The sequence below is a fragment of the Lampetra planeri genome, chromosome 28, assembly GCF_965212315.1.
Source record: "Lampetra planeri chromosome 28, kcLamPlan1.2.h2, whole genome shotgun sequence".
In the NCBI taxonomy this organism is placed as follows: domain Eukaryota; kingdom Metazoa; phylum Chordata; class Hyperoartia; order Petromyzontiformes; family Petromyzontidae; genus Lampetra; species Lampetra planeri.
This window is the reverse complement of record NC_136134.1, coordinates 7,581,417-7,594,507: the sequence shown is the minus strand read 5'-3', so window position 1 is coordinate 7,594,507 and position 13,091 is coordinate 7,581,417. Positions and strand designations below refer to the sequence as shown.

The window sequence follows — 13,091 nt, the reverse complement described above, 5'->3', positions numbered from 1 at the left end:
AAGCTAATGCAACGCCCACATGAAAATAAACACTGATCCGGAATCTCGAAGAATAACACCATGGGAGGTTGCAAGTTAATTTCAGGTGGAGCTGTACGGGACTGAGCTCTGGAAACTTCCCCGCCCCCACCTTTTCATAATAATTTTTTTTTTTACTGGAGGAATCCGATGAGCTATGAAGCTCTTTTTCACAGGTATCCAGTCGTGGTTGGTGTGGTCGAGTCAAATCTGTGTTGGGCGCCTTCGGGAAAATGCTCCCTTGAGAAATGAAACCTTCGGCGGCGGCGAGGCTGTGGATGTTGTGGCTCTGGTTGTGGATGTTATTTTTTTCATGAGCGAGAGAGAAAATAGGGGTGGGGACGAGGGTGGTGGGATGGTTGGAGGGTAGTGGAGAGGAGGGAGGGGAGAGAGAGAGCGGAGCAGGACAAGTGGGATGGGGCAGTGCTCTAGAAGAGTGGCGGTAGGGGGAGCCACGCGGCCTAAGCCGGGGTTGGAGGGGAGGCGAGGAGGAGGGGGGGTGAGCCGTGTTGGAGGCAAGAACCGGGGGGGGGGGGTGGATGAATGGAGAGGCGTGGTCTCACCGTGGCTTATCTGGTGGGCTCGCACGGCTTTGCAAGCCACAGTGCGGCGTCGGCCGAGCGCGTTCAGACGCCGGGTGCGGAGCAGTCGCGGGCGCGTTAGGCGCGCGTGTCATCTGGTTGGTTGGGGGGGTGGGGGTACCCTCTAGTTGTATTTATGCCTCCCCAGTATTTTTGTGCCCCACCACCACCACCTCCTCTGCCCTGTCCCCTCCGTAAGCAAGCGGTCTTTGCCCGGCTTCCCTTAATTAAACGGCAGCGTCTGGGCGATTTTTATTTTTGCGCTGTTGGCGCTCTCTCTCTCTCTGCCCTCCTTTGCGTCTCCCTCGCGATGACCGTCTGAGAGACTTCTGCTAACGAAAGCCGAACCTCTTGCGCGGGCTGCTGCTGCTGATTTCACGCGAGACTTTGTGTTGTGCGACCACGAGTCCAGAAACCTGCCGTCTCCTCCTGCATCGCCAAGGTAAGGTTCGACTGCGATTTACTTGTGGAGGTTTTTCTTTCTGGTTGGTTTTTTTTTTAAATCGTTTCAGGTGTTTTCTTTTTTGCTGGCATCTTAATCCTAGGGTTATGACATGTTGTGATTATTGGTATGAGGCTAAGTCCACGTCTTGTGAAACTTAACAGAATTGATGGAAATCGCGTAAGCATCATTTTACTAATTGAATGTTTAACATTTTGATGGTTTCGCTGCTCTTTGTGTGTATCCGGCTCCTTGGGTAATACAATATTTTCTCCAATGCCAGACATATATTCGCATCTCCATTTCGCCAGCAGAGCTAGCCCCCGGCTGAGACATCTTACTCCTTTATCAAAGTTAACAGCGACTTGACCTGAGATTCGTTTTTCCTTTAATTTCTGACGCCCAAGAAATACTACAGAAGTTTTGCGGTGGACTGCATTGAAATCCACCCGACTTGTACCACGCTGAACGGTAGCAATCCAGTTGGTTTTTCTCGACACTTATTCACGAACCCCCCCCCCCCCGTAAACGTCGCATCTTACACGTGGTTAAACCTGTTGTGCCACGAATACCCGCGGTTTTTGTGGGTCCATATTTACTCCGTAGCCTCTGGTTTGTTGTTATTGGGGTTGTTATTAGTAACATTGTGTTCCAACCCTCGCGCGTGTGTGTGGCTTCGTCTTGCCAGTCCGCTGCAATGATTGAGACGGGGGGGGGTGTAATGCTGGCCTCAATTGCCAATGTACAACGGCCTGTGATTTCATTGTGCCCGATCTGCCGGATTTGGCGGAACACATACACACACACAGCGCCGGCGCCTGGTTTATCGTTGCGAGTGTCAATTTATGTAAGTGAGCACTTGATACAACAAAGCGCTTTTATTTTATCTGATTTTCAGTACGATATTGTGGCTAGCTATCATGGTGTTCCTGGGGGGGGGAGGGGGTTATCGGTTTTTGAAATGCACTTTTCGTGTGTCGTCTGCACCGTGTCATTGACTATAAGAACACTCTCTTTTACTGCTCGGGTTTGCACGATTTGCGCTGCACAGCACTGCGATTGTGTTTTTTTCCTGCGTGATTTGTTCGGCATCTCTTCGTGCTGGGAACTTCATTTTCTTGAAACCCCCTCCTTCCCCCTGCGTTGTTGTTCGGCTCCATGTCCGACGTTTTGTTCCCCATGCTTGGTAGTTAGGAGATAGGTGGGTTTTTTTTCCCAGTTCACTGCCCGAAAAAAAATCTCCCAGCCTAGAGGAAAAACCTTCACACCTGCTATACTAAAACTATTTTTTTTATTGTACCAGGTGAGTTATCTAGCTCCTTTTCTCTCTCCAGAATCGGACCTGGCCATCACAAATGAAAGCTCCTACCAAGTGGCTTTACCACGTGGAAACTTTATAGCAGCCAAATACATCCTGCCGCGCAACACACGGTAACACACTCGCAACAGAGCTTGACAACGGAGAACGCACGTAACGTAGAATCGCATCGTACTGGGAATGAAGCGAGGTTGGAGACACACTAATTTCATTTGACTCGGAAAAACCCACACTGCTCTTGGTTTGAAATGCTGCTGCTGTTTGAAAGCATGATCAACTCCTCTATGTTTTTGGTGCGTGCGAGTTAACCGAGGTTACCGGGCGAAGGGTTAACTGCTCTGCTTACACAGACACGCACACAGGTTTAGCTTTACCATCCACTGACCATGGGGTAAAGGTTAATTTCCGAGTTTGCGAGTGCTATCCGCTGCTAGATGATTAAACGTGAGGTCGTCGGCGGAGATCTCCCTGTGGGTACGTTTTCGTAGTAGTGTCTGTTTAATTTGTAATCGAGGGCGGTGGTGGGGGGGGGGTAAGGGGCTGGAGGCGGCAGTGGTGGGGCAGGGAGAGGATGTGTCAAATATTTGACCTGGGTGACTGTTCCGTAAAGTCATCGGTGGCTGAGGATGAGCCAAACCTCGTCCCGATCTCCGCGCGTTCCAACTTAACCCCCCCCCACCCTTTGCCACAACACGATGTTGGATTAGTGCCAGAAGCCACAAACGCCACTTAATTCGGGAGGGGGGGGGCAGGTCTTTGCCTGTGGCAGTCTTTGACAAACTGTGCGGTGATTGTGGCAGAGAAAGCCCGTGGTTTTCGCGAGGCTGGATCTTCCGCGTGTTTACTCGGCAGTGTCGAGTCCACACCAGTAGGTGGCAGGTCGTGTAACGTGATATTTTTTTTTAGTCTGTACTGCTGTATAGATGGTGGTGGTGTAGTTTTAAAGCAGGCGACTCCACCATCCACCAAGGAGGTTTTATTTAAAAGTCTGATTGCCTGCTCGAACGAGCAAATGAGGCGTTGCTTATCTCCCGTTTTTGATGGCAACTTGGTATTTCTATCTGAATTCTGAACGGTGCTTTGTTCCTTGTATTTAAGATTCACCATTGCCCAAATACAAATGTCTATGGCATTAAATCGTTGTTTCTCTCTCCATTACTTCCAAAATAGAACCCTCCTGGTTTTCCCGTTTGTGCGAGAGGGCAGTTGATTGTATTTTACGATTGGACCAAACCCACATGTTTACTGTTTGCAACAATAATTCTCCCCCCCCCCCCCATGGCTTTCAAGGCCACGCTTAAAAAAATGAGCGCAATTCGGGGCGGTAAAAAAATATTTTTAACCCACAGAATTAATTGCGCGTCGGCGAGCGATCCCTGACAAATTAACCCACGTGCTCGTATTCCGTAAATGCATCGCCTTGTTGTTCATTATTCGGTGACCGTTGATGGATGGCTTGCGCGTGGGATTTGTTCTTGCGTTTTTCGAGCTGCATGATTTGATTTTTGTTTTTGGGCCAGGATTGGATGAATGCATTGTTTGTGTCTCCTGAAGACAGGCGAGAGCAAGACGTAGTTATAGATCCGTAAATTAGATAAGAGAATTTAAACTACATGTGGGGAGATTGTAGATGCAGACAGGATGCAAAACGAGGGAGAAAACGTTATGCTGATGAGATCGTTGTTTATTTCGATTAGAATGTTGTGCTAACATTTGCATCCTTTTTTTTTGCCACCCCTTCAGCTGCTTGGACCCCCCCGAACATTGGCTTGTTTATTTTTTGGGCCTACTACCTAACTACCTACCACCTCCACCTGGACAATAACGTAGAAATAGGTGTTTTTGATGTGTGTAATTCCCATTTTGTCTGTACACTGATACCTTTTTTTATCTGATATGTAAGCCCCAAATAATAATCTGGTACCATTTTTTTACTTTCACAACATTGTAACAAAAAATTGGGAGGGAAATTAGCATAGTGGGGTTGATACACTACACCTAAAACGAAACGGTTCAATTTCCTACCATGGCTAACATCGGGTCACGAGAGTGGTACTTTTGTGCCTGTTCTTGACCACCCCTTTGATGGGTCAACTCAACCTTGAACATGGTACGGTCAGTGCCTGGTTATGGTTTGCGAATTATCACCACTTGGGCGGGTGGGAGGGGGGGATAAAAGGCAGTCGGGCATGATGCTGCAAATACAATGCCGGGCCTTGACAGGCACGCTGGCTTACAACATCCGCACGCCCGATTTTTTAACACGGTTGGCTACATGCGTACGGTGGGTGTGTGAAAGAAGTTCTACATGCATGCACTCGACCCAAAAGTCTGTTTTACGTGGGGGGGGGGGACACGAGAGATATCGCCATCTCTTGCAGCGATTACAGCGTGAATTGTAGAAATGTAGTGACGCAATCAGAACCCTGATATCTGTGAAAGGAAGGCAATTATGCAAATTGGAGAATTCTATTACATTGCCACTGTCGCCATCGTTAAGAGAATCAAACATTTTCTCGTGTAATATTGTGGTGTTAATTCTGCCTGGTGAGCTTATCCAATGTATGAGGAATTAAATCGTTGACAACGAAGCATTGGTGAGCGAAACGCTCCTATAATTGAATGCAGATTGTGCCAGGTTGCAATTTGAGGCTGCCATAATATATTTGCATGCTGCCCGTTGTGTAATGGTTTGTCACGCTGAACTTGCAGCCTTTTGGAGGTCTTTGGTTTGATTCCATTCCCCGGCACGGCAAGTTTAAACAAAGCTGATTCCTCACCTCACCGCCTCTCCATCCAGCGATGGTATGAATGGTTAAACCCATGGCAAGTCAAATGGCAGGTTGTGGGTGGGCTGAAGTGTGGCTACTCTACCTCCCTTCTGAGACATCTGACCAGTGCTGAAGAGTAGGCCCAAGACCTTTCTGCAGAGATTTCCCTTCGGCTCTCCCTATGGTTGGAGGTTGTTCAACCAGCAGTGGCATGAGCAAGCAGTTGCAAGGAGTACCCTACTACAGAATTTTGGCAATTGCTTTTAAACTACGATTCTAAATTCATTATTTTACCAGGTAAGGCCCACTAAGCTATATCTTTTTTTAAGAAGAGACCTGGCCGCAAATGATATACTCCAATGAAGTGGCTTATCACGAGGACATTTATTGCAGCCAAATACTCTGAAAAGCCTTTTTTTTCTAAATGCGGAGGGGAGAAGCGGAGAACCTACAAAAAAATGCAAACGCCTAAGCGTACAGATGTAATGACCGAGGCAACGGGCCGCTTGTCTGACAAGCGTACGTGCGAACAGACCGGTCCGAGTCGACCAAGGCCTCCGATTTTGTGCAGGGGGGCCTCCAAAGACGATTGATCAGGAGACGAGATTCGAACGTGGAGGGCGGGAAGCGAGGGGTTGACTTGCAGAGGCGACGGTTGACAACCGTTGGAGGAGGACGAGGATTGGCCGAAGAGTGGGGTGAGCGGCGCTTCCAGAGGCGGGGGGGGGGGGGAGTCTGAAATTTAAAAAGGGGACTGCAACGAGGGGGGGGGGGGAGGGCACGTTCACAGAGGAAGGACCGAAGTTCAAGCATCAAGATCCGAGAAAGGGTTGTGTCTGAAATAAATGCTCTGAAGAAAAGAACGTGTCCAGCGTCATTGCACGGCCGTTGGGGTTGGGATCGAACCGACTGACCTGATTACCAGGCGAGATGGTGGGGGGGGGGCTACCCATGAGTGAAGTAATATATTTGCAGACGAGTGTTTCTCGCCAAGAGAAAAAATTATGGATTTATTTTGCCGATTTTAACTTTTATATTCTCCTTGGGTCTTTCGGTAAAGTCACGTAGATGGGTTGAAAGAAAATAACAATCTACGTGGCTTTACCAAAAAGACCCAAAGAGTTTGAATTCCTCATCGCGAAAGCTTTAAGTCCAACATTTAACTTTTATGTTTATGGCAAACGCATTTATTGTTGAAGAAGCCATTGGCACAGATGACTGGTGCATTTAGCGCAGAGAGTCTCGGGTACAGTAACTTCAGTTTTTTTTTGCCAAAGCTTCTTTGTTGCGTTTGGAATGAACCGAGTGGTAAATTTAAGAGTCGTCTGGACAGCAGGAATGTTTGAGTACCGGGGAGGCAGACGATGGCTGAAGGATTAGCGGTGTGGGTTTGGGGGGGGGTACGCATATATTTGGTCCTCTTGGTCTGTGGTGAAGGCTTTAAGCTCCGAACTTTTAAACCTTTTTATTATTCTAAACTAAATCACTTTTTACCGGGGAAGGCCCCCACAGAGCTCTCTCTCTTTCAGAAGCAGGGGGGGGGGGAACCGAAGGATGTGGTAAAAAAAAAATGCAGGGGGAAAAGGCGCGCAATTACAACCAGGTTTCGGATGAGACTCCACGACCTCCTCGTCTAGCAGGCGAGGTAGTTAACGTCTCCTAGCCACCGTGGTGGTGCTTCTTATTTTTATTAAATAGCCCTTCTATGGAGGGCCTCAAAGTTTCGCGAGTTCACGTCGGGACGCCGCCGTCACCGATTTCTTGCAGTCTTTCCACCCCCCCCCGCACACACTTGTCCTTGGGGCTAAAGCCACGCTTTCAAGAAATTCCATGGACCGTTATAACGCGTGCATGATGAATCGTCAAGGATGACTGCAATGGCATAATCAGGTGTTGCATGGACATGTCATTAGCATTGTATAATGAAGGCTGTGCGTTCTGCTTGAAGTACTGACGGTGATGATTGCTCTTTTGACCATCTCCAACCAAGCATTTAATATCCTGGTGTGCTGCCAATTCTTCAGATGTTGCTTCGTGCCCAACCGTGCAACATTGTCTCGTTCCGTACGCATGTTGTTATTTCGTTTGTCTCTGGACGATTGTTAGCTTGTTAATCTGTTTAAAGATTCACCCCCCCTCCCCTACTGCCCCCCTGCTTTTCCTGCTGAAGTAGGAAAGTAATTTGGCGGTACAGGGTGCTTAAAAAGAACGTTTAATTGCAACAATACCACCAAGACATGCGCCCTCCCGTGCTCTGGAGACCACCTGGAGAAGATTTCAGGCGCACGTTGACAATGATGGTGAACCAGTGGAGACTCGTTGACTTTTTGAAGCTATTAACATACATTGTCATCATGTTACAGTGATTTATCCATTATTTTTCCATTTAAAAACGATAGTTCCAAATGTGTTTTTATAAAAATGTAAGCACCCTGTATTATGCCAAAACCTCCTCGTGTCCAGGGTTGCAAAAAGATAATTCTCCCATCCTAGACTAAAAACCGGTTTAAAATATACATTTACAATTTTTAGTAAACTGCCATCCACGGTTGTGATTTTGATTAAAGAAACGTTGATTATATTTCATCCGTGGTCAATGATCCCCAGCTGCAAGCGACATCAGTGGTGGCTTGGGCCTGGTCCCCCTTTTCAACCTCCGTTGGCCACCAATATAGTGAAGTATAGTTAAATGAAATATGGTACCTAATAAACAAACATTTTTATTTTTTGGAGCCTGGTGTCCATGGACATGGAACTCCCCAAAGTGCACCTAGCCTGGCACAAGTGCCACTTGCAACATCGGAGCCACATGGTGCCAAATTGGCTGCAGCTACTACTGCAGCTGTGTGACAGATGGTTGACGAACCTGACCTGGGCTTCCCCTACGTTTGACGCTGGCTAAACTGAGCATCTGTTGTTGTTATCAACATTGGCGATGGAGGGGGGGGGAGTGACTGGGCTTGGCGTTGGCTCCAATACCCACCTCCTCTCCTCGTGTGCTGTGCCAGACTTTTTTTTTAATGAATGCACGCCAACTAACTTTAAATGCAACAAAATTAAAAACACAACTGCAAGGTGTAATACAGAAGCGTCGAGGTATGGAACATAAATGGATGAGAGGAAGCTTTTGCGAGTGTATGCATGCTGAACTTCTTTCGCACCGTACGTATCCAACCATGCTCATCGGAGGTGCAGGGGTTAGGACCACAAACTAAACGCTTAAAGTAGTTGCCAAGAAATGTAGTTTTCAATCTAGATTAAAAAGTGTTTGTCTCCAGTGTGGCGAAGCACAGTAAATCGTCTTCACGTCTGCCGTTGTCATCGCGAGCGTTCCTGACGTGGTTTCATTTGGCGTTTAATCTGCGCTTCCCACATTTGCGTTGTGGATTTTGTGGCTAGCGAGATGTGCAAAGGGATTGGGGCGGGGGGGGTCAGAAGCTGGGGAGGGGCATAAACACTGCGCCTCCCCTACCGCGCTCCGCAACCGTGAGCGGTGATGCAAGTCTGAGGGCACCGGTAAAGTGTAGATGTTGCAACATGCTACAGCTGATGTAACGTTTGCTTGGTTAGAGTAAAACAACAACCACAAAAAAAAACTTTCCAGCGTTTGGATCGGGGGTAGTTTTCCGTGCACTGCGCGTTTGTGCCCGGCAAGCCGAGCTGTTGAATTCCTTTCTCACGGCTCTCCATCGGTGGCAAGGTGATAGCAGAACTGGGGGGTGTGGGGGGGGCCTCATCTGCTGGTGGTTGGATTTTATAATTGTTAAATCGTTGCGTGATATTCTTCATGGATTCGGAGGGGTGCTTGGGATTACTCTTTGGTTCTTTCGGTAAAGTCGTACGTTTCTACGTGACCTTTACCGAATTAACCAAAGAGTAATTCCTGCAGTCACGAAAGATCCGAATCAAGTTTCGTGCTTGGGATTGATATTTTTTTATATCGATGTTTTATTCCACTCGACTTTTCCCCCTCCTTTTATTCGCATGGTCAAAACTAGACTCGTCCCACCAAAATGGATGACGGTCCTCCACTGTAACCAGGTCAAGTTTGTTTTAATCGGGTGATTTTACTCGTGTCTGAAAAGTGCTCTTGTAATAGAATCCTAACGAGGGTGAGGTCTTTCTCCCTCCGGTCAGTTCGGGCGCGTGGGGATAATGGGAACCATCAGGGTTTGCAAGCACATATGCCAAGGGTAAGCTGTGTGCCCCCCCCCCCCCCTTTCATCATGTGATTTATCATTGTTTTTGTTGATGGAGTTTATTGTTGTGGCCGTGCTCGTGCACAACGGATGATTTCCATTGTAAACAAAAAAAAATAGCCGGGCAACTGGCTGAACGAGATCGTCCGTGCAACAATTAACTTGCCCGACTTGAACACTTTGATCGAGAGCAGCGCTGAAGAAAAGGTCACTGCCCCAACAAAAACCTTGAGCTTTGCGGTGCATCGTGGGCACGGTGCAGTGTGCGTAAACGCGGGTATAAATATTGTACATTTTTAGTAAACGATCAGTCGGCAGTTGTTTGGCTTGATGCAACAACTGGTGCATGAAGTAATGGATTTCTCCCCCCCCCCCCCCCCTTTGGCAATCTCTCAATTTTGAAATAAATCTGCATGCAGATTGCCGAGCCCTGTTTGTTGTATAACACGGCTTGCGTAACGCAGGTGGAAAATGTGCGTACGCAAGTGCCGGCTGTGCCACCAACCCGAAAATCAGAATTTTGATTCCCGCTCGCAACATTCCCGCTCGCAACCAACAACGGTGGCAGATGCGGTGGGGAAGGGGGGGGGGGGTAATTGGGGGTGGGGCGGAAAGTGGTGGGGCAAGCGATTTTTAAGGGTTGGCAATGCCTTCATCTAGCAGTGGAGTCATCATGGCTGATGGTGATAGCCATACCACCTCCCGTGTCTGTGATGGGGGGCAAGAGATGGGTCTTCCAGTGGCATTCTGCACAATGCTACCATTTGCAACTGAGATTGTAAGCCCCGTGGTATGTTACGGGTCTATTCCTTTTTGTGCGTGTACCGTGCCGGCCTTGGTAAGTGCTCGCTAACGGCACTTGCCCCTCGCAGCCTGAAAAGTCGATGGGAGCGGGGGTGGGGGGTTCTTGTTGACGTTTTAAAAGTGGCTTTCCGGGGTGATATGGAGAGCGAGAAGAGCCCATCCCAGGGGCGGCTTGTATTTGGCATCTGCAGGGGATTGCACTACGCAATAGGGCGTGTGCTGCGCGGGGCTTTATTTTTCAAAAAAAGTTTCCATTTGATTTATTTGCTTGCTTATATTTATTTTCCGTTTTGCGCGTGGCGAAATGACGCGGCATATTTTGTTTGTGTGGGGGGAGTGGGGGGGGGGGCCCGGGCCCGTGGCGCGAGGCCGCGTTCACCTGGCCGCGGGCGTTCCGCCGGGAGGTGACGGAGCTTGTCACGGTTAACTGGTGTGGTTTTGTGTGCGCGTGTGTTTTGTGTGCGTGTGTGATGTACCCCCCCCTCCCGTTTTCACACGCTCGGAATAACCGCGCGACAACACTCGTCGTCCGTCTTCCCCCCCCACCTTCCCCCCCCCCCCTCCTCCTCGCTGGTTTTTGATGACGGCTAAATAAATTTTCGTGGTGCTCTTTGCAAAATAAAGGCGTGCGCATGGAATGCATAATGAGTTTAAAATAAATAACACGAATGAAATTAGCTATTCGGCATTTTTCAGCCAATGTCCTATCCACGGCTGGATGACTGCCCCCCCCCCCCCCCCATGCCGCCTGCTTATGCCACCGTTTTTTCCCCGCTGCGACGCACGAGCGTTGACTTTTGTCCTCGGACGTGGTGCCTGATTTTTGGCTGCCATCCCACCTTCGGTGAACATCGGCCGTCCGTTCCCAGCCGTCCATGCGCTGCGCAAAAGCCACTTGCATTCTTGCTTTGTGGCATAATGTTGGTTTTGCGGCTCCATGTGCGTGTCTACTTCCCAGCATGCATCATTTCGCCACGATGCTTTTGGTAATTTTCATCTCTTTTTATTGTTCGTGTCCATGTGCCATAGCGGGTGACGTGCACTAATTTGAATCCTTTGTTCATTTAGGCGCAGCGGTTTGCTGCTTTCAACTTACAACATTTAAACTAATGGAATCCCAAATGCCTTGTTTTTTGCTCCAGTTACTGTGTACACCTTTTAAACGCAGGTGGCTTTTCCCGTGAGTGACTCGTGCCTGTCACCAGAAATATGGAATTCTCGCCCTGTAAGTCTTAGGATATTGAACGGGATCTCGGCACCTTCCCACGCACTTTTTTAACGGGGAACCCCACTGCGTCTGCCTCCGTGGGCTTAATGTGCCAAGGTCTTATCGGTGTTATCAGACGCTATCATGAAGTGGGGTGGGGGGTTATACGGTTTGAAACTTGATAGCAGATGCAATGATTGGCTTGCGCAAGTTGTTAGCGTGTCCAGTGCTACCGTTTCTATATATCTTTAGGATTTAAACGTTATTTTCTTTTCAAATTTTTACTTTTGTAAAAAGCTGTTACATAAATTGACACTTTCGGAACCCAAACCGATAGTGGTTTCTGCGCTGCGAGGTCTGTCAACCAGAGTTAAATTCCCTGTCGGTGGCATCCCGTGTCAGAATGGGTTCCTTGGGAGCCTCCTGCACCAACCTGCTTTGACCAGAGTGCTAAAGTATGGTGAAACAAATCCACTCGTCCAGTCCCTGGTAAGGCCCACTGAGCTATATAGATCATTTTCAGACGTGACCCTGGCTACCACATGTGATGGCTCAATGAAGTGGCTTGTGTGCAAATTTACAAGCAGCCAAATACTCTAAAGGCAGGTTTTTAAATGTGGACGGATAAAACCGGAGGATCCGGCGAAAAGAAAAGAAATCCATGCGGCCAATGGGCAAGAAACCGTGCAAACTCCAAATATACAGCAGGTGTCGGGGTTGGTTGGGATCGAACTCGTAACCTGTACAACAGGCAAGGTAGTTAACATCTCGCCGCCATGGCGGTGTTTAAACCTCGCCGATTTTTTTTTCAAGGGTAAAAGACGCCGCTTGTGGTGCAACAGTTCGGGCGCACTGGAGTTGCCACCCCAGTGGCCGCCCGGTTCGACGCCCATCTCCCGGCAGGGCAGTCGAACGATTTTTTCCGAGCTCCTAAAATCTCCCCCGCCGCCTCTGTCCACACCGAAGTATCAAATGTGTACACAAAGGTTAGTTCCATCGGCAGGTCGAGTATTTAGGGAGGTGGGGGGGGGGTAAAGTGTGGATGGTTACTTGCACCCTCTTCCAAGACGTGGAAGAGTAGGCCAAATACCTGCTCCACTAGAGCTCTCCTAATTGTAGAGCTGCTGCACTTTTTACCACTTTTTTTTTTACACCTTGTTTTTAACGCAGCCTGAAATCGTGAGCTCCTGCTACGCTTGCCGTTTCTTTTGACAGCCTCTGTGCGTGCCATGCCGCGCAGCTGAGCGATTTGCATATTTTGTTTTCAGTCCCCTATGGCGGGCATGACGTAAACCACACAATGCAGATTGCCCTCCCCTACGAAGAAGCCAATCTTGGAACGATGCCTCGTCGGAAATCGCTTGCGTCAACCCTGTACAGAAAGCCCTCCCGGTTTAATCGATCCCGTGGTGGTGTGGTGGGGGGGGCAGCAGCAGCATCATCGCCACCGTCTTTTGTCGGCCGACTCGTGACCCCGCTGCCACCGCCGCCGTCTGCGGGGGAGCGGCGTTGGCGCGCCCACTTGGGAGCTCGGTCCTTATTTGGAGACTTTGCCGACGACGCAGCCAGAGCCCCCGCTGGATGACGATGACGACGATGGTAGTGGTGATGGAAAAGTTGTTTCTGTCCTTGCTGTGACCTCCATTCGCCGGGTGAAAGCGTGCACAAGCACAATTCCGTTCTGTCTTTCACATGTAAAATAAAATTAATGTTATGATTTCTCACTGCTTTCCCAACCAATGGCACTCCCC

General features: G+C 48.9%; 1 protein-coding gene across 4 annotated transcripts in view; it reads left to right on the top strand.

Annotated features, from left to right (window-relative positions):
* LOC144728380 (SPRY domain-containing SOCS box protein 1-like) overlaps positions 1-13,091 on the top strand; it is an 88,351-nt gene that overhangs the window by 33,822 nt on the left and 41,438 nt on the right. Inside the window, exons 1-2 of one of the 4 annotated variants that reach the window (XM_078607774.1) lie at positions 626-1,041; positions 2,376-2,472. The exons of 2 other annotated variants lie outside the window; for them this stretch is intronic. The gene's annotated coding sequence lies outside the window, so the exon portion shown is untranslated. Of the gene's footprint in view, positions 1-625; positions 1,042-2,375; positions 2,473-13,091 lie in introns of those variants that run through there. One more of the 4 variants, XM_078607773.1, reaches the window with a different exon arrangement.